Source organism: Pyrus communis, chromosome 13 (genome assembly GCF_041283825.1).
Source record: "Pyrus communis isolate YQ-2024b chromosome 13, ASM4128382v1, whole genome shotgun sequence".
NCBI lineage: Eukaryota > Viridiplantae > Streptophyta > Magnoliopsida > Rosales > Rosaceae > Pyrus > Pyrus communis.
The window spans coordinates 7712768-7735491 of NC_142577.1; the positions used below are offsets into that span (position 1 = coordinate 7712768).

A 22724-nucleotide genomic window follows, 5' to 3' on the forward strand; every position below is an offset into this window, starting at 1 on the left:
ACACAATTCATTCACCACCATTCACGCCAGAATTTCATCCCCTCTCTATAACACATCCATACTTCACCATTCTTCATATTTTCTGCCCAAAAAGAAGCCTTGAGGTCCCCTACATCCATCCCTATCCTAAACACATCATTCTACACCATCCATAACTCCCCATCCCTCCAAACCTATCCTTAGACCTTGTGCTACAACGAAGAGGAAGATAAGAGGGCCTAAACGTTCATACAATTCAAGTTTGAGTTGTTGGAATGTTTAGGTGTTTCTTTGATTTCAATGTTTAATTTCAATACTCTTTGTTTTGTACGAATGAGGAATGGAAGAGAAGAGGGCCTAAACGTTCATACAATTCAAGTTTGAGTTGTTGGAATGTTTAGGTGTTTCTTTGATTCTCTTTGTTTTGTATCATGAGGAACTAAACCCCCCCTTGGCTAGGGGGGGGATTCGAAATATATGTTTATGCTTGCATTTTGATTTGATTACTTCTAATTGCGTTTCATAAGTTGTGGATTCAATTCGTTTAACCGTTTGATTGATAACTTATTTATGTATGTTTATTGAGAGTGCACACTTAATTTTCATGCATGAATATGACGCTAGAATATAAGTAAGTTTCACCTAATAGTTACGAACTTATATTCACAAGTAGTGGAGGTTGCTTATAAACAATCGCGTTAAACATATTCTTGGCATAAGTTTCATGCAATCATAGTAACGAATGCCTCGTCAACACTTATAGTTTTCATGTTGCTTAATGATTCTTGCTTGTATCTCTATTATGCAATTCATGTAGGGAACTTGTGAGGAATGCTTTGGGTTGTCGTATGCAATCATCCAATTCATTAACTTAAGGAAAACTTGACGGTTAATTTAAGCGGACCTAATTAACCCGGGGCGTTGAGAATTCATGGTTTATTGAAATGCAATTGGAAATCTTTTTATTATGCAAGTGTAACATGTGTGGAGATGAACCCCTTAGCTAGTCATCCCATCCATTCAAATCCATCACATTCATATTTACATTCTGTTTTTAATTAGAATCTGTGCAATTAGTTTAATTTCGTCCAAAACTCAATCCCCCCTTACTTTAATGTCCAAATTAGTTAGAAATCAATTTAGTTTGTGTTTTTAAGAGTCTTGAGTCAAGTTACAACTTAATTTCGTCCAAATTTGGGTTTAAGGTCAGAAACTGCCTAGTTAGTGTTTTTAGGCAGTTTTGAGTCTTTTGAACTTGTTTTGAGTCCTTTGAGTCTTTGTATTGTTCAAATTAGTTAGAAAGTGTTTTGGTTTGTGTTTATAAGTGTTTTGATTCAATTTGTTACCCAAATTCGTCCAAAGTACTCAAAGTGCTCAAAACTGCCCAGAAAGTGTTTTTAAGGCAGTTTTGAGTGTTTTGGTGCTGTTTTGAGTCTTTTGGTTTGTTTTGGTGTTTTAAAGTTTAGTTTTGCATTCTTTGAGTCGAGTTTAGTGTTTTAAACTTTGTTTTAGAGTTTTTAAGTCCGTTTCCAAGTGTTTAGCAATCCCTCCTAATCCCCGGTCTAGAACGATCCCTACTTACATCTTTACTACAATTTGACAAAAAGAGGGTTTAATTTGTGTGCGTATAATTCTCACATCAAATTTTGGCGCCGTTGCCGGGGATTAGCAACTTTGCTAATCTCTTGGATTGTTTTATTTTCGTTTGTGTGTATATATTTTTAGTTTTATTTTGTTGATTTTAGAAGCAAGACATGGCACTTGATAGTGCTTCTCTTTTGTCACAGCTTATGGAAGAGTACCAAACGCAAAGAGTTGGTACATTTGATCATAATCAATCAAGGAACGACGTGTTTTCCAATACTTACAATTCGGATTGGAGTGATCATTCAAACTCTATGTGGTGGGAACCTCAACATATTCAACAAGAAGGATATTGGCAACCATATGAGGAGTTCTACACAACACCTATGCAGCCACCACAACCTGCCCAAACAAATTCAAGTGAGTCTTTGTATAATGATACGATTAGTAAGTTACTCACCAATTTGTCTCAGGGGCAAGAAGATCTAAACAAAGCAAGGCAAAATCAAGACAAAAGGTTGGACTACTTGGAAAAGCAAATTGGGCAGATCGCGGAGTTCGTAGGACAATTTCAAGACCAAGGCAAACTCCCTATTTCAACCATTGCAAATCCGAAGGAAGGATTTGAAACTGCCTTGAGAAGTAGCAAGGAGGTTGGAACGGACCCTCAACCATCAAAATCAAATCACAAGGAAGAGGAATACACCCAACCCACGGCAAGAGTGGAAACACCTTTGCCGGAGGCACCTATTGCTCCTACGCCATCTAATTCAAGTAAGGTTGTTCCAAATTTAATTAGTTCTAACCCCATTCCACCTAATATCCCTATTCCTTGCAGGTTCATGAATTCCAAGGAAGAAGAAAGTGAAAAAGACACCTTGGAAGCCCTTCCAAAGGTGAAAAGTAGGGAATATCATGAATTCATCAAAGAGGACGTTCTTGAGATAAACAACCCCAAAGAAGTTGAATTTTATGACACAAGACAAGGACCAATCCTCACATCAAATCTAACCAAGTGCAAAGTCCCTGAAACGTTCAAAGAAGGGGTGTTTATTCTTGAGTTCTTATTGGATCACATAAGTAAGCCACCTCCTCCAATTTCAATTTTCTTTTATACTAACATGTTGTTAATGATTCAGGCATCCAATCTTGAATTTAAACCATTACCGGATCATTTCAAGTATCACCTTCCATTCAAAGATCAATTCCATGCCGTTTGATTCAAATAGAAAAAAAAAAAAAAAAAAAAAAAAAAAAAAAAAAAAAGAAAGAAAAATAAAAGAATGTAGCCTTCACAAAGGTAGTTTACGTGAAGACCCACTACGTGGCGAAACTCTCGGAGCGGAAGGCATCGGAGCAGGAGGCATCGGAGCAGGAGGCATAGGAGCGGGAGGCACCGAAGATAGATCATTCAAGGCCCCAAACCTTGGTGGAACGCTGGATGACCCAGGAAAGAGGTGCCTCTGGAAGAAAGACGCAAGCCTTTGACGGTCACTTTGAACGCGACCTTGAGATTCTTGCAGCTCATCAAGCTTCCTCTTCATGCCCGACGAATAGTTATTTGCAAGCACATGCAAACTTCTATTCTCGTACTTAAGCTGTTTGATCTCCTGCTTAAGATTTTCCACCTCTGCCATTAATGATTCCACTTGACGGGACCGAGCAAGCAGGCGTTGGCCCATGTTGGACACAGAGCTCGCACACTGAACACTCAGTGCGAGGGATTCTTGAACGGCCAACTCATCGGACCGTCCTGAAAGCAGCTGACTATCTTTGGGAGTGAGGAGGTTCCTAGCTACTATTGTAGCTGTTGTGGCATCCTGCATCACGGAGTCTTCACCTGTAAGAGGACCGTTAGAAGATAAGAAAGAAGGGCGCCATACGTTACCTTGACGCGGCGCGCCCGTATCACTGCTGAGACTCAATTCCAAGCTAAGGTTCGATGGGTTTGCCATTTTTCAAAGGTGTTCAAGAGAAGGGGTGGATGGAGTTAAATTTCAAAGGGCCGGAGACAATTTTCAAAAATGGGCAGTCTTCAGAGTGTGTATGTTTGAGGTGATCAGTAGCTCTATAAAAAGCCAAGGCGACGCGTCCACCAATTCAAAAAGCCGGAATTTCCTGCGCAAAGTTCGGCGACGATCTCTCGGCTTTTCAGAAAACGCGTTCACTTTGTCAAAAGATCTCTGACAAAGTGAAAACACGTGGAGGCCATCATCGCAACTACACATCTTTAGCCGACAAACGCAAAGTTCGACGACGCTTTCTCTACTTTTCAGAAAACGCATGCAGCTTTGTCAAAAGAGCCGCATCCGCACTACTACGTGTCGTTCAGAAAGCGAAGGGGCGTCGCTCAGAAATCGAAGGGGCGCCTACTCAAAAATCGAAGAGGCGCCTGCTCAGAAATCGAAGAGGCGTCGTTCAGAAATCGAAGAGGCGTCACTATTTCAAAAAGCCGGATTTGCGGGATCAAAACGTTTGTCGACAAGGGTAAAAGAACAATACCACCACTTACTATTGGGAAATCCCTATATATGTCGACCTTCATCTTTTATGGCAAGGCAAACCTGAAGAAAATGCCCAACTCTTCCTCACTTTTGAGGGCGCACTCCCAGCAAAGCCTTTCGAAATACTCAATTTTTTCTTCTTCCCCAAAGATGATACCAGATGCCTGGAGTACAGATGACCCAGGAGGAAACGGTAGATGGAAGCATGTGCTGATTCATTCACCGCTTCTTCAAAAGCAAAGGTATCTCATATCATCAAGGTCAAAAGCAAAAGTATCTCATATCATGCTCTTTCCCTGTCCTTTTCTTTGTCCTTGTTCTTACTCGCATGGCAAAGTGAAAGAAGCAATCAGCCGGCACTTGGAGTCAGTCTTCCGATCTGGAATCAACTGCCTGGAATCCCTTCCCTGATTGCTTACCTAGCGTTGCTCTCGAGTAGTCATCTTCAACGGTTGATACACTTCCAGAGAAGGGACCACTTCTGCAAAGGGGAGCAAGTAAGGCAAGTGAAAATGATACATTGAAGCATGTGGAGACAAGCTACAACTGCGTATGCTGAGCTATCCTCTAACCCTCTTCAATACGAATTGGAAAGATTGAACAAAGAAACAGATAAAAGGAGGAAGCTCAGACCTTCGGGGGAGACCAAAGGAAGCCTGCTGCCCAGTTCAAGAGTAACACAAAGGAAAATCAACGATGGGAGCAGCGCAGTTCAAGAGTAAGCCTGTGGAATCACAAAGATCCAAGCCTCAATGCCATTACCAAGGAGAAGATGGAATTTACACTCTATAACCAGATTTGCGTCTCTAAACTCTTCTCTTTGTTAACTACATTCTGCCATGTTTAGTATGTTTAGTTGCTTTTTGTGTGTTTATTTATGTTTTGTGTGAATCTATGCTTAAAACATTGAGGACAATGTTTGATTTAAGTGTGGGGGGGTAACTAAGTATATTTGATGCAAATTCGTGGGATTTTATCACCCATAACTTCAAATGTTGTTCCTTGCTGTTTTAAGGTGTTTTTAAGATGTTTTAGAGTGTTTTCATATGTTTTGTTTTTATAACTCCGAAAATCACATAAAAATTTGAAAAACATGTTTTCAAAAGCCTAAAAAGAGTGTTTTGAGTCGTTTTTGTGTGTTTGTGTCTTAGGATACCTTCCAACATAATGATAAGGATTTGGTTTGTAATTGCATGACTGTTAAAAAGAGTTATAAACATAGAGAAAAGTTTGATTTACTCTTGGTATATGCTTGGTTATGGTTATAATGTATGACTTCACATGCAATCATAAAAGAAAAATTCGTTTTTGTAACATGCTTGAAGGAAGGAACTCAAACAAACGCTACAACCCTGTGAGACTCGAGCCATTACGTTCTTTGGAGAGTATAATCTGTGATTTCTTTTTTTCTAAAGTCGTTGCATGATCTCATTATTCTTTGCTTGGTTACTACTTAGAAGGCGTTTCATCATATAGTTCCAAATGCTAGAACTCATGCCCATTTCATTCAAAGCATGTTATTGATTTGCATAACACATATTCAAGAAGAAGTTGTGTAGTGACCACCACCATAGCCAAATAGCCTTACTTCCCATATTTCGTATATGTTGTAAGTTTTAACCCCGTTGAGCCTTGTTTAGCCTTTATTCTTTGTTTACCCACATTTTCCTCACCTAGCCTAGAGCAGGACTTTCCTATACCCTTGTTCTTAAAGTATAGTGAGCATGACTTAAATGAATTCCTTTTGAGTTACATTATGCAAGAAAATGAGTGTGGGGGAGTAAAAGTTTGTTCTTACGTTTATATGTATGTTTTGAGATTCAAAAAAAAAGAAAAGAAGAAGAAAAAAAAAAAAAAAAAAAAAAAAAAAAAAAAAAAAAAAAAAAAAAGAGTGAAAAAAAGTAAGAATGAACTCACGAGCGTTGATGGTTGAAGAAAGGGTCCAAAAAGTTGAATATGGCCCTAAGTTTTGTGTGACTTTCCCTTGGGTGTTCAAAGTTGACTTCTGCGTTCTTAAGGGAATTCTAAGTGCCTAATTCAATACTTTGCTCACTATTGCTTTAAGAATGTTTGTTTATCCTTCACCTTTCATTGTTAGCCAATACCCTAGCCCCGTTACAACCCTTTGACTTCTATCTTGAGTGTTATGTGTTTCAAAATGTGGAGTTTGGAATTGATATGAGCTTATGGAATCACTGGTTCTCATTCTAAGTAGTAGCATTCCATTCATGAGATCATATTCATGTCATTATCGTAAATCCAGAAAATGCTTTCTTTGTTATAACATATGTGAGGTACTAGTCTTTCATGTTTACATCAATCTCTCACATATAACTAGTGTAGGGTGTGTAGTCAGAAAATCTGTGTGAAAATAGAGTGCATTCTAATAAGGAATTGAGGAAATTCTCTAAGGCATGTTACTACATTCAAATCATGGTTTTAAATGCTTAATTGTGAACTAGTATGTGGTGACTATGATTAAAAATGTACTTAAGTGTAAAGATGGCTAAAATCTATGGGAATAATGATTTTTAACTTGTCATGTACATTGGAAATCCTTGAGACGATTGTTGGAAGGTTTAGGTTGTGTTTTTCTTGTTCAGTGTCGTTTTGTTTTTGGTTTCTTTTGTTTTGTTTTGCTCGAGGACTAGCAAAAGCTAAGTGTGGGGGTATTTGATAGGAGCATATTCATGCGACTTAAATGGCTTGTTCTCGTGCATTTACGTTATGTTTCTTTAGTTATTTTAGTACTTTAAGCTATTTTCGTGTGTTTGTAGGTCCAAAGGGCTAAAGGAGCAAAAAGATGCATTTTGGAGACTTTTGGAGCACTTTTGGGCTAAGGATGGATAGCTTATGCTTGGAGCCAAAGTGTTGGACGAAATTATTGAAGACCAAAGTGTTGGAACCTTGTTCCCTTTAGTTTTAGGACATTTAAACCTTTCCTATATCCTTAGCCGTGCATAACATTCCAACATTCCACTCCTTCATTTCAGCCACACTCCCACATATCATTACTTATCATCACCACTTATCACTTATCAAACCATTCACTTATCACTTATCAAATCATTCACTTATCACTTAACAAACCATTCACTTATCACTTATCAAACCATTCACTTATCACTTATCATAACCATTCACTTATCACTTATCATAACCATAACCATGCATTTCCAACCTAATCACTCACCCACACAATCTTCCATCATTCACACAAACATCATCATTGCACATCAACACATTCCAACACTCCCACATGCATTCATCATCATTCACCCTAGCTTTAATTCACATGCTTTCCCAATAAATAAAACAGCCATTCCACATGCATTTCCAACCCACATGCACCCTTTAATCATTTAACCTAGCTGTCATTGCACATGCATTCATCATCATAAACAATCAGCCATTCCACATGCATTTCCACCCACATGCTTCATAATCATTCAACCAACTTTGCACATGCATTCATCATCACAACCTAGCTGTCATATTCCCTCTTTTCTTCCTTCATTCACCTATAAATAAGCATCCATTGCATTCATTAACATTCATTCTTCCATACACAATTCATTCACCACCATTCACGCCAGAATTTCATCCCCTCTCTATAACACATCCATACTTCACCATTCTTCATATTTTCTGCCCAAAAAGAAGCCTTGAGGTCCCCTACATCCATCCCTATCCTAAACACATCATTCTACACCATCCATAACTCCCCATCCCTCCAAACCTATCCTTAGACCTTGTGCTACAACGAAGAGGAAGATAAGAGGGCCTAAACGTTCATACAATTCAAGTTTGAGTTGTTGGAATGTTTAGGTGTTTCTTTGATTTCAATGTTTAATTTCAATACTCTTTGTTTTGTACGAATGAGGAATGGAAGAGAAGAGGGCCTAAACGTTCATACAATTCAAGTTTGAGTTGTTGGAATGTTTAGGTGTTTCTTTGATTCTCTTTGTTTTGTATCATGAGGAACTAAACCCCCCCTTGGCTAGGGGGGGGATTCGAAATATATGTTTATGCTTGCATTTTGATTTGATTACTTCTAATTGCGTTTCATAAGTTGTGGATTCAATTCGTTTAACCGTTTGATTGATAACTTATTTATGTATGTTTATTGAGAGTGCACACTTAATTTTCATGCATGAATATGACGCTAGAATATAAGTAAGTTTCACCTAATAGTTACGAACTTATATTCACAAGTAGTGGAGGTTGCTTATAAACAATCGCGTTAAACATATTCTTGGCATAAGTTTCATGCAATCATAGTAACGAATGCCTCGTCAACACTTATAGTTTTCATGTTGCTTAATGATTCTTGCTTGTATCTCTATTATGCAATTCATGTAGGGAACTTGTGAGGAATGCTTTGGGTTGTCGTATGCAATCATCCAATTCATTAACTTAAGGAAAACTTGACGGTTAATTTAAGCGGACCTAATTAACCCGGGGCGTTGAGAATTCATGGTTTATTGAAATGCAATTGGAAATCTTTTTATTATGCAAGTGTAACATGTGTGGAGATGAACCCCTTAGCTAGTCATCCCATCCATTCAAATCCATCACATTCATATTTACATTCTGTTTTTAATTAGAATCTGTGCAATTAGTTTAATTTCGTCCAAAACTCAATCCCCCCTTACTTTAATGTCCAAATTAGTTAGAAATCAATTTAGTTTGTGTTTTTAAGAGTCTTGAGTCAAGTTACAACTTAATTTCGTCCAAATTTGGGTTTAAGGTCAGAAACTGCCTAGTTAGTGTTTTTAGGCAGTTTTGAGTCTTTTGAACTTGTTTTGAGTCCTTTGAGTCTTTGTATTGTTCAAATTAGTTAGAAAGTGTTTTGGTTTGTGTTTATAAGTGTTTTGATTCAATTTGTTACCCAAATTCGTCCAAAGTACTCAAAGTGCTCAAAACTGCCCAGAAAGTGTTTTTAAGGCAGTTTTGAGTGTTTTGGTGCTGTTTTGAGTCTTTTGGTTTGTTTTGGTGTTTTAAAGTTTAGTTTTGCATTCTTTGAGTCGAGTTTAGTGTTTTAAACTTTGTTTTAGAGTTTTTAAGTCCGTTTCCAAGTGTTTAGCAATCCCTCCTAATCCCCGGTCTAGAACGATCCCTACTTACATCTTTACTACAATTTGACAAAAAGAGGGTTTAATTTGTGTGCGTATAATTCTCACATCAGGATGGTACGGGGTTGCCACTTTGTGGTTGATGTTGTACTTCTTCATCAAGGATTCAAAGGGTTTGTTGCAGAAATGGCTGCCACCATCACTAATAATAGCTCTTGGGGTTCCAAACCTACAAACAATCACATCTTTAAGAAAATTCAACACAACCTTATGATCATTAGTTCTTGTAGCAATGGCTTCAACCCATTTGGATACGTAATCCACTGCCACTAATATGTATAAGTAGCCAAAAGAGGATGGAAATGGTCCCATGAAATCTATTCCCCAAACATCAAAGAGCTCCACCACCAAAATGTTGTTCAATGGCATTTCATTTCTTCGGCTAATGTTCCCCATTTTCTGGCACCTATCACACTTAGAACAAAAATCAAAAGCATCTTTGAATAAAGTAGGCCAAAAGAAACCAGATTGTAAAACCTTTAGAGATGTCTTTTTGGCACCAAAATGTCCTCCACATGCCAATGTATGGCTAAATGTTAGAATGCTTTGTTGCTCACTCTCTGGGACACATCTCCTAATGATTTGATCAGGGCAATATTTAAACAAATATGGTTCGTCCCAAACGTAGTGCTTTACCATGGCAAGGAACTTCTTTCTTTCCTGAAAAGAAATGTCATTTCTCATTATACCACAAGCAAGATAATTAACAAAATCCGCATACCATGGTTCTTTTTCTTGAACAACAAGGAGTTGTTCATCTGGGAATGATTCATTTAGGGGCAAAGGTTGTCCAACTCCATGGTTTTCATTAAGCCTGGACAAATGGTCAGCCACAACATTATCACTGCCCTTCTTATCTCGAATTTCCAAGTCAAACTCTTGTAGTAAGAGTATCCATCTAATCAAGCGTGGTTTAGCATCCTTCTTTGTCATCAAGTACCTAAGGGCTGCATGATCAGAAAAAACAATAACTTTAGATCCCACAAGATATGACCTGAACTTTTCTAAGGCGAAAACAACAGCAAGCAACTCCTTTTCAGTTGTGGAATAGTTAAGTTGAGCATCATGCAGAGTCCTGCTTGCATAGGAGATCACATGTGGAAGCTTGTTCACTCTTTGCCCTAAAACTGCACCAATAGCATAGTCAGAGGCATCACACATTAATTCAAAAGGTAACGACCAATCTGGTGCCATAATAATAGGGGCCGAGGTTAGTTCATGTTTCAAAGTATTGAATGCATCCATACAAGCTTTATCAAAATGAAATACAACATCTTTAGCTAACAGATTGCATAATGGACGAGTGATCATTGAAAAGTTCTTAATGAAACGACGATAAAAACCCGCATGGCCCAAAAAACTTCTTACTCCCTTCACAGTGGTGGGGGCTACCATATTGGTGATGACGTCAATTTTGGCTTTGTCCACCTCCATTCCTTTGCTAGAGATTACATGTCCCAACACAATTCCTTGTTTCACCATAAATTGGCACTTTTCCCAATTGAGAACCAAATTTGTTTCCTGACATCTTTGAAGTACTAAAGATAGATGGTTAAGACATTCATCAAAAGAGGAACCAAACACTGAGAAGTCATCCATAAATACCTCAATGAACCTTTCTACCATGTCAGAAAAGATGGCCAACATGCATCTTTGGAATGTTGCTGGGGCATTGCAAAGTCCAAAAGGCATTCTCCTATATGCAAATGTGCCAAAGGGGCAAGTAAAGGTTGTTTTCTCTTGATCCTCCGGAGCGATTGCAATTTGATTGTAACCTGAGTAACCGTCCAGAAAACAATAATGTGAGTACCCTGCCAATCTCTCAAGCATTTGATCTATGAAAGGCATAGGAAAGTAATCTTTTCTAGTGCTAGAATTCAACTTCCTGTAATCGGTGCAAACACGCCAACTGGCCGTGGGCTTTGTGGGCACAAGCTCATTGTTTTCATTCTTCATCACTGTGATTCCCACCTTCTTAGGTACCACTTGAATGGCACTCACCCATTTGCTATCAGAAATGGGATATATGATCCCCACATCTAACAGTTTCAACACTTCATTCCTAACAACTTCCTTCATGTGTGGGTTAAGTCTTCTTTGTGGCTCACGGGTTGACTTTGCCCCTTCCTCCAAAAGAATCCTATGCATGCACATGGTAGGGCTTATTCCCTTGATATCTGCAATAGACCAACCAAAAACTGATTTGAACTCTTTTAACACCCTAATTAGTTTATCTTCTTCATTTGGGGTGAGATCAGAAGCTATGATAATTGGAAGAGTCTCAAATTCAGCTAGATATGCATATTTTAGATGTGGTGGAAGTGGTTTAAGTTCAAGTTTTGGTGCCTTAACAGTGGAAGGAGTTAAATGTGACATTGATGATTCTAAAGGCTCTACAATAGGTGAAACATTCAAATGATACAATGCTAAGGTTTCCAAGGCAGCTACTTCTTCCATGAGTGCATCTTCTTCATCAAACTCATCTTGAGATTGACTCAAAACAGTTTGTAATGGTTCATTTGATTGTGCCTGCAAGAACTTAGAGAATACAAGTGAATCAAGCACATCAATGGCATAACAATCAAGAGATGAAGAAGGATGAGCAAGAGATTCAAACACTTTGAATTGAACTGTCTCTCCTAACACTATCATAGTGAGGAGTCCATTTTGCACATCAATGATGGTCTTGGCCGTGGCCATGAAGGGTCTCCCAAGCAATATAGGCAACTCACGATCATGTATAGGAGCTTCTTCCATGTCCAACACTACAAAATCTGCAGGTAAGATCAGTTTATCAACTTGAACCAGAATATCTTCTACTATACCTCTTGGATATTTCACGGATCTGTCTGCAAGTTGTAATGAAATGGTGGTGGCTTTCAAATCTCCCAAACCTAGTTGAAGATACACTGAATAAGGCATTAAGTTGATGCTAGCACCCAAATCAAGCATAGCCTTCTCTACTTTCTTGTCCCCTATGGTGATGTTGATAGAGAAACTTCCTGGATCCTTGAGCTTTGGTGGAAGTTTTCTTTGCAAAACTGCACTCACATTCTCAGACACCACTACCTTCTCATGTGGTCCATACTTCCTTTTGTAGCTGTTTAACTCCTTGAAGAACTTCCCATATGCTGGCATGTTCCTAATGACATCAAGCAAAGGTAAGTTAACATTCACTTTGCTTAGTATATCAAAAATTTCTTTGAATGACTTATCCTGCTTGCTCTTGGCAAGTCTTCCAGGGAATGGTATTGGTGGAGTGTATGGTTTCTCGGCCTTGTGAAGATTTGGTGCGTCAAATGAGGAAGTAGCATGGCTTGGTTCCTCATTTGGTTTCTCATTGTCTCCTTGAGTAACACCTGCGTTCACATGATCATATTCGTTAGTAACTTCATTGCCAACCCTATTATCAATAACCTTACCACTTCTAAGTGTAGTGATTGCTTTGGCTTGCTCTTGGTTCCTTTGGAGTATCACGGGTTGGCTTGGAAACTTCCCAACCTCTCTTTGGTTCAAGGCATCTGCAATCTGCCCCAATTGTGTCTCCATTTTGGTTAGGGCTGCTGAATGTTGTTGGAGAGTGCTATTGGTGGAATGTTGGAATTGCAAGGTGTTTTGGGCTAACAATTTAACCGTGTCCTCAAGGCTAGTGGCAGGTTTTGGTTGGAAATTTTGTTTGTGTGAAGCCCCACTACGAGGCAAAACTCTAGAAGCGGAAGGCATAGGAGCAGGAGGCATCGGAGGGAAGGCATAAGAGCAGGAGGCATCGAAGCAAGAGGCATCGGAGCAAGAGGCATCGGAGCGAGAGGCATCGGAGATAGAGCATTCCAGGCCCCAATACTTGGCGGAACGCTGGATGACCCAGGAAAAAGGTGCTCCTGGAAGAAAGACGCAAGCCTTTGACGGTCACTTTGCATTCGACCTTGAGATTCTTACATCTCATCAAGCTTCCTCTTCATGCCCGACGAATAGTTATTTGCAAGCACATGCAAACTTCTATTCTCGTACTTAAGCTGTTTGATCTCCTGCTTAAGACTCTCCACCTCCGCCATCAATGATTCAACCTGATGGGAGCGAGCAAGAAGGCGTTGGCCCATGTTGGACACAGAACCAGCGCATTGAACGCTGAGAGCCAGGGACTCTTGAACGGCCAACTCATCGAACCGTCCTGAAAGCAGCTGACTATCTCTGGGAGTGAGGAGGTTCCGAGCTACTATCGTAGCTGTTGTGGCGTCCTGCATCACGGAGTCTTCACCTGTAAGAGGACCGTTAGAAGATAAGAAAGAAGGGCGCCATACGTTACCTTGACGCGGCATGCCCGTATCACTGCGGAGACTCAATTCTAAGCTAAGGTTCGATGGGTTTGCCATTTTTCAAAAGTGTTCAAAGAGAAGGGGTGGATGGAGTAAATTTTCAAAGGGCCGGAGACGATGTTTGGGAAATCTTCAAAGTGTGCATTGATAGAGGTGATCGATCACCTCTATTAAAAGAGAGGCGACACAATCACCAATTCAGAGTTGAAGAGACACCACTCTTCAAAGCCGGATTTCCCGGCGTAAAGATCGCCGACTCTTCAGACGCAATCCCGGCTTTTTCAGATAAAGCGCGCCACTTTGTCAAAAGCTCCCAGCTTTTCAGAAGACGCGTGGAGGCCGAGAAAGCAGCTGCACACTTTTGCCGACAAGCGTGTACAACTTTGTCAAAAGCTCCCGGCTTTTCAGAAAGCGTATGCAACGTGTCGTTCAGAAAGCGAAGGGGCGTCGTTCGGAAATCGAAGGGGCGCCTGCTCAGAAATCGAAGAGGCGTCGTTCAGAAATCGAAGAGGCGTCACTATTTCAAAAAGCCGGATTTGCGAGATCAAAACGTTTGTCGACAAGGGTAAAAGAACAATACCACCACTTGCTATTGATGCGAACTAAGTAAGCACACAAATTAAAACCCTCTTGTGACAATTGTAGTATATAAATAAGTAGGGATCGTTCTTAACCGGGGATTAGGAGGGATTGCAAAATCACTTGGAAACTGACTCAAAAACGTAAAATAAAGTTTAAAAACACCAAACTAGACTCAAAGAATGCAAAACTAACAATAAAAACACTCAAACAAATCAAAAGACTCAAAACAGCCCCAAAACACTCAAAACTGCCTTAAAATCACTTTCTGGGCAGTTTTGAGCACTTTGACAACTTTGGACGAATTTGTGTAATCAAATGAATCAAAACACTTAAAAACATAAACTAAGACACTTTCTAACTAATTTGGGCACTAAAGTAAAGGGGGATTGAATTTTTGACGAAATTAATTAAAATGCACAGAATGTAAAATTAAGGCAGATTGTAATGAATTGGATGAAAATATGGATGAATGCTAGCTAGAAGGTTCTTCTCCACACATGTCACACTTGCATATACTTTGATTTTCAGTTGGTCTTTCGATAAATTATGAAACTCAACGCCCCAAATTAACCGTGAATTGCACTAATTAACCCTCAGTTTTTCCACAAGTTATTAAGTTGGATGATTGCATACGACAACCCAAAACATTCCCTACAAGTTCCCTACATGAATTGCATAATAGAGATACAAGCAAGAATCATTAAGTTCTATGAAAAACATAAGCATTGACGAAGCATTCGTTACTATGAATTGCATGAAACTTATGCTAAGAATTCATTCAACGCGATCGTTTTCAAGCGACCTTCACTACTTGTGATTATAAGATTGTAACTATTAGGTGAAACTCCCTCATAATCTAGCATCATATTCATGCATGAAAACTAAGCGTGCACTCTCAATCAACATACACAAATAAGTTATCAATCAAATAGATGGACGAATTGAATCCACAACTTATGAAATTCCAACCAAAAGTAATCAATTCATATTGCAAGCATAAACATGGTTTCGAATCACCCCCTAGCTAACTAGGGGGATTTAGCCTCTCATGGTCACAAAAAGAGAATTACAAATGAGTTTAAACATAAAGCATAAAGGATTGATTACACCTAGAACGCCAAACGAATCCACGTGAATTGGTGCGCGTCGAAGATCCTCTTTCCTCTTCGCCTTCTGCGGCAGATTGGTTGTGAGTGATTTTTGGATGTGTTTCTGGTTTAGGGATGGTTTAATGATGGTTTAATGGTGCGGCAAGGTTGTGGGGTGGTGTAGGGAGGTGTGTAAGGTGGTGGAGAGTGGTGGAGAGGCTGCGGCAAGGCTTGGAAGTGGCTGGAATGGAGGGGGGATTGCACGGGCAGAGATGGTTTTGGGTGATGGTTGCTGCGGTTGTTTGAGAGAATGGAAGTATGGTGGCTGGTTTGTGTTATGGTGAAGTGTCGAATGGGAGAGAATGGAGATTAGGGTTATGTAATTGGAGAGAGTGGCTGAATAGCTTAGGGTTATGGAATGCACGGGGTATGTGTGTGTAGGGGGTTGCGGATTGAATGTATGGGGGATTTGTGATGCACGGGTTATGGAGGGATTAGAGAGAATGGTGGCTGATGAAAAATATGAATTAGGGTGAATAATAGGTGCGGCTGCAATGTTGTAGAACTAGGGTTATTAGGGTGAATGGCTGAGATGGTTTTGTGAATGAATGGATTAAATGGATGGCTACGGATTAAGGGAATTAGGGTGATGGAATGGATTGGCTGGTTACGGTTTAGAGAGGAATAGAATAAAATGGCTGATTCTATTATGTGTATGACGGCTTGGGGAGTGAATTAGGGTGAGAATGATGCACGGCTTAGGGTTTAGTTTAGGGTTTACGAATGAATGGCTGAGATTAGAACTAAAACATTAGGTGCGGCATGGGCTTAGGGTAGATGGATTAGGGTTTAACTTGGCAGAAATTAAATGATTAGGCCCTAGGGTGCGGCTGATTAAGTGGGTTAGGATTAGGGTCCACAAGGAGTTAGGGTTTAGGTCATCTAAAAGCCCAAAGCCAAGAATAGAAACTCACGACAATGGAAACCTCCAAGAATAGAAACTTCCAACTTTAGAAACTTTGGTTGCCAATTCCGACTTCTTTGCTCTTCCCTTTCATTTCTTCATTTCTTAAGCTCCTTTGACCTTCAACCACGTCCATTCCTCATGCTCCATTTGCATACACCACATTCCAGCTCAGTTTTGCTCCAAAAGCTCCAAATTGCATCATTTCATGTAATATGTCCTTTAAACCTGAAAACACATGAAAGTAGCTTAAAAGACTACTTTAACGAAGAAAACATAACGAAAAATGCATAAGAACTAGCTAACTAAGGCGCATAAATATGCTCCTATCAAATTCCCCCACACTTAGCTTTTGCTAGTCCTCGAGCAAAACAAAACAACTGAAGTAAACAAAACAAAACAAAACAAAGAAAACAACCTAATCCTTCCAACGTTTGCCTCAGGGATTTCCAATGAAACATGACATGTCAAAGATCATTACTCACATAGCTTTTAGTCTTACTTCCCCTTAAGCACATACTTAATCATAGTCACCGTTCACTAGTTCGCATTTAATCAATTAAACACATTTTGAATGTAGTAACATGCCTTAGAGAATTCCCTTAATTCCTCACTAGTTATGCACTCTATTTTCACTCAGATTTTCTGACTACACACCCTACACTAGTTATATGTGAGAAGATTGATGTAAACATGAAAGACTAGTACTCACATATGTTATAACAAAGAACGCAATTTCTGGAGTAATTAAACGTGTTTGGATATGATCTCATGAATGGAATGCTACTACTTAGATGCGAGAACCATTGACACCATATGCTCATACCAAATTCAAACTCCACAATTGAAATGTACAACACTCAAGATAGAAGTCAAGGGTTGTAACGGGGCTTGGGGTATTGGCTAACAAGGAAAGGTAGGGATACACAAAAGTTCTTTAAGCAATAGTAAGTAAAGTAATGAAATTAAGACCTAGAATTCCCTTAGAATGCAGAAATCAACTTTTAGACAAACAGGGGAGATTTAAACAACTCTTAGGGCCTAATTCATTGTTTTGGGCCCTTACTTCAACAACCAATACTTTGGAACTCTTTTTCACTTCTTTTCAACTCTTTTTCACTTTTTTTTCTTTTCTTTTCTTTTTTTTTTTTTTTCTTTTTCTAACCGTGCCTATGGCACAAAAACTCACATCCATAATCCTTCCCCCACACTTATTTTCTGCAACACATTTATCAAAAGGAATTCATTGCTTACTATGCTTCAAGAACAAGGGTAAGGATGGTCCTAATCTAGGCTAGGTGAGGATAATGTGGGTTAACAAAGGAAGTAGGCTACACAAGGCTCAATGGGGTTAAACTTAAACACAAAATGAGTGAAGGGCACATGGCTGTTTGGCTTTGATGGTGGTCACTACACAACTTCATCTTGAATATGTGGTATGCAAATCAATGACATGCTTTGAATGAAATGGGCATGAGTTCTAGCATTTGGAACTAAGTGATAAAATGCCTTCTAAGTAGTAACCAAGCAAAGAATAATGAGATCATGCAACGACTTAGAAAACATTAATGCACAGATTTTAACTCTCCAAATACGTTTAGGCTCAAGTCTCACAGGGATGTAGCGTTTGTTTGAGTTCATTCCTTCAAACATGTTACAAAAACTAATTTTTATCATTTGTGATTACATGTGAATTCGTAAACTATAACTACAACCAAGCATAAACCAAAGAGTATATCAAACGTCCATCCATGTTTGTAACTTTCTTTAACCGTCATGCAATTAAAAACCAAATCCTCATCATTGCGTTGGAAGGTACCCTACGACACAAACAAACACACGAAAACAACTCTTTTTGGGTTTTTCAAAACAATTTTTCAAATTTTTATGGTATTTTCGGATTTTTAAGTCAACACACACTAAAACAATCTAAAATAGCTTAAAAACACTTAAAAACAGCAAAGAACAAGTTTAAACATGTTAGGTGGTAATACCCTACGAATTTCATGCACAAAGTCTCAAAACAGAATGTTACCCCCCCACACTTAAACTAAACATTGTCCTCAATGTTTCAGACACAATTAAAAACATTACACAAAACATAAAATAAGCAACAAAGGAAAGGGTTTAGGGACGCAAATCTGAGTGTGGAGCGATTCCCAAGTTCTTCCTTTGTTGATTGCATGGGTTGCCTCCCACGAAGCGCTTGCTTTAACGTCTTCCAGCCGGACGATGCTCCCTTGAAGGTTTATGGAACCCCACAGCATAGAGGGGTGCAACTACAATCTGTCCGACGAACCACTTCATGCTTTGGGTCCTTGAATGGAGTGGGATAATGATCCTTTCTTATTGTCGTGTTTTTCTTTTCTACATCAACACGAATTCTCCCACGACGTTTAATTCGATTCGGTACCTGCACCACACGAGGTAACAACCTATTAGTTGAAATGGGAATCAAATTTGGAATAGGTGGCTTACCTTTGTACGGCAAAGAAGTGGTAGCACAATGGACGGATGCACAAGAATTGCTCATGGCCAATTGTGGTCCTTTCAAGATTGGAGCCGTGCACTCCTTGTTCTCTACTCCAAGTTCCTTCTCGGTGGTAGTTCGAGAAACATCTTTCTTGATCTTTGTTGAATACTCCGTCCCTATGTGTTCAATTACATTAATGGCACAACAAGAACGAACATCATTAGTAGTCTCAATCGATTCAGGAATCTTAAAGTTAATCATATCACCACCAAAGGCCATAGTGACTGCTCCCTTGGCCACATCAATCTTGGTTTGAGCTGTTTTCATGAAAGGTCGTCCAAGTAAGAGTGGTGATGATGGAGAGTGTGCCGAATCTTCCATGTCAAGCACATAGAAATCTGCAGGAAAAATCAAATGGTCTACCTGCACCAAAACATCCTCCAAAACTCCTTTCGGATATGCATTAGATCGATCGGCTAGTTGAATAATAACACCATCCTTTTTAAGCTCTCCTAGATTCATAGATGCATAAACAGAATATGGCATGACATTAATTGAGGCACCTAAATCTAGCATGGCATGTTCGAACTTTGTATTTCCAATTACACAAGGGATAGTGAAACTACCTGGATCTTTGCATTTGGGAGGTAGTTTGCGTTGCAAGATGGCAGAGACATTCTCACTTACATGAACCACCTCTTTTTCTTGAATCTGTTTCCTTGTTGTACAAAGCTTTTTCAAGAACTTCGCATACTTCGGGATTTGCTTGATTGCATCCAAAAGGGGTATGTTGACTTGAACTTTTCTAAATGTCTCTAGAACATCTTTTTCCTCCTCTTCTTTCGTGGATTGCAAAAATCTGCTAGGAAAAGGAACATTGGGTGGAACAAAGTTAGAATTAATCAATTTTGACCCCAACTTACCTTTGGTGGCCGAATGAGATGAGTTGGGTGCATTAATGTCCCTTGGTAGTTGCGGCAAAGGTATTTGTACCCTTGCCGTGGGCTTGCTTGCTTCCTCCTCTTCATGTTGCAGCTTTTCATCCTCTTCTTCGCTTGATTTTGGTGGTTGTGGGGTGGTTCCAGCTTCCTTGCCACTTCTCAAGGTAATTGCGTTGGCGGTCTCAAAGCCTCCCTTCGGATTTGGAATGGTTGAGCTAGGGAGCTTGCCTTGGTCTCGGAATTGCCCTACAAACTCCGCAATCTGGCCAATTTGCTTCTCCAATTGGTCCACCCTCTTTTCTTGATTTTGCATTGCTTTAGCCTGATTCTCTTGCCTCTGAGACAAATTCGTTAGTAACTTAAGAAGTGTACCATTGTCTAAAGTGTTACCTGAACTTGTTTGGTCAGGTTGTGGAGGCGCTTGTGTGGGTACGAATGGCTTGGTGAAGAAGCCCGGAGGTTGTTGCCTAAAACCCCCTTGTTGTGGTGGTTGTTGGGGCTCTCTCCATTTGAAGTTTGGGTGGTCTCTCCAACCCGGATTGTAAGTGTTAGAATATGGGTCGTTCCTCGGTTGGTTCTGGCCCTGAAATCCAATGGCGTTGGCGCTTTCCCATCCACCATTTTCTATGAGCTGTGGGCACTTCTTAGAAGCATGTCCTTGGATCGAACACACCCCGCATACAACCGGTCCTTGCATCCTCATGCCTTCGGCCATCTGAGACACAATGGAGGTAAGATTAGCTAACTGTGAATGAATATCAGGTGCGGAACTTACCTCATGAACCTGCTGCCGTGGGGGTCCTCTTTGTCCCACTCCTTCATATTGTTGAGCGTTCAACGCTCGGTTCGCGATCAAGACCTTGGCATCCCTGGGCGTCTTGTCCACCAATGCTCCACCCGCCGATGCGTCAAGCATTTGTCGTTCAATTGGCAGGAGCCCCTCGTAGAAGTATTGCAGAAGCAACTCCTCCTTCATCTGGTGCTGTGGACAAGAAGCAACAAGAGATTTAAAACGTTCATAGTACGTAGGAAAAGACTCACCATCTTCTTGCTGGATTCCACTTATCCTTTTTCGTAAAAGGATGATTCGAGAAGTTGGGAAAAACTTCTCCAGAAAGGCCCTCTTCATGCTCTCCCACGATGTAACGGTTCCGGGAGCTAAGTCATACAACCAATCCTTGGCTTTGTCCATCAAAGAAAATGGAAAAGCCTTCATCTTCAATATACTTCCGTCAACGTTGACGGGAGTCATACTTGAGCACACCACCTCGAATTCCTTTAGATGCTTGTTCGGATCCTCCATGGACATCCCATGGTACTTCGGAATGTGGTGGAGCAAGCTTGACTTCAACTCAAACTCCTCGGTCTTCCCTTCGGCCGGTGGGGGATATTAGATGCACAAAGGTGCTGCATTAGCCAATCCCGAAGCGGAAAGCTCCTTAAGTGTCCTGTTGTCTACGGCCATGTCTTGTGGCTCTTCAAATGCCCTTGCCGTTGCTTCCTCAAAGATCCCAGCCGTGGCCTCTTCTTCCTCTTCTAGGCCTTGTTCTTCAAGCTCAGGTTCTGGGCTTGGTGGATTCGACTCGTGGTGCTTCTTCCTTCGTCTCAAAGTTCTCTCAAAATCGCTGTCAAAGTCTGAGATATGCTCACGAATCGGTTGAGAACTCCGAGTCATGCACTAGTACCTGAAACAAGGAAAACAAAACAAAATCAGAAACTTCAACAAAATAAATAAATAAACAGAAATTAAACAATCCAAGGGATTAGCAAAGTTGCTAATCCCCGGCAACGGCGCCAAAATTTTGATGCGAACTAAGTAAGCACACAAATTAAAACCCTCTTGTGACAATTGTAGTATAGAAATAAGTAGGGATCGTTCTTAACCGGGGATTAGGAGGGATTGCAAAATCACTTGGAAACTGACTCAAAAACGTAAAATAAAGTTTAAAAACACTAAACTAGACTCAAAGAATGCAAAACTAACAATAAAAACACTCAAACAAATCAAAAGACTCAAAACAGCCCCAAAACACTCAAAACTGCCTTAAAATCACTTTCTGGGCAGTTTTGAGCACTTTGACAACTTTGGACGAATTTGTGTAATCAAATGAATCAAAACACTTAAAAACATAAACTAAGACACTTTCTAACTAATTTGGGCACTAAAGTAAAGGGGGATTGAATTTTTGACGAAATTAATTAAAATGCACAGAATGTAAAATTAAGGCAGATTGTAATGAATTGGATGAAAAATATGGATGAATGCTAGCTAGAAGGTTCTTCTCCACACATGTCACACTTGCATATACTTTGATTTTCAGTTGGTCTTTCGATAAATTATGAAACTCAATGCCCCAAATTAACCGTGAATTGCACTAATTAACCCTCAGTTTTTCCACAAGTTATTAAGTTGGATGATTGCATACGACAACCCAAAACATTCCCTACAAGTTCCCTACATGAATTGCATAATAGAGATACAAGCAAGAATCATTAAGTTCTATGAAAAACATAAGCATTGACGAAGCATTCGTTACTATGAATTGCATGAAACTTATGCTAAGAATTCATTCAACACGATCGTTTTCAAGCGACCTTCACTACTTGTGATTATAAGATTGTAACTATTAGGTGAAACTCCCTCATAATCTAGCATCATATTCATGCATGAAAACTAAGCGTGCACTCTCAATCAACATACACAAATAAGTTATCAATCAAACAGATGAACGAATTGAATCCACAACTTATGAAATTCCAACCAAAAGTAATCAATTCATATTGCAAGCATAAACATGGTTTCGAATCACCCCCTAGCTAACTAGGGGGATTTAGCCTCTCATGGTCACAAAAAGAGAATTACAAATGAGTTTAAACATAAAGCATAAAGGATTGATTACACCTAGAACGCCAAACGAATCCACGTGAATTGGTGCGCGTCGAAGATCCTCTTTCCTCTTCTCCTTCTGCGGCAGATTGGTTGTGAGTGATTTTTGGATGTGTTTCTGGTTTAGGGATGGTTTAATGATGGTTTAATGGTGCGGCAAGGTTGTGGGGTGGTGTAGGGAGGTGTGTAAGGTGGTGGAGAGTGGTGGAGAGGCTGCGGCAAGGCTTGGAAGTGGCTGGAATGGAGGGGGGATTGCACGGGCAGAGATGGTTTT

At 39.9% G+C, this 22724-nt stretch overlaps 1 pseudogene; it reads right to left on the reverse strand.

Moving 5' to 3' along the window:
• Nucleotides 1–18545: 18545 nt before the first annotated feature.
• On the reverse strand, nt 18546–21028 carry LOC148691692 (uncharacterized; annotated as a pseudogene).
• Between the last annotated feature and the right edge of the window lie 1696 nt (nt 21029–22724).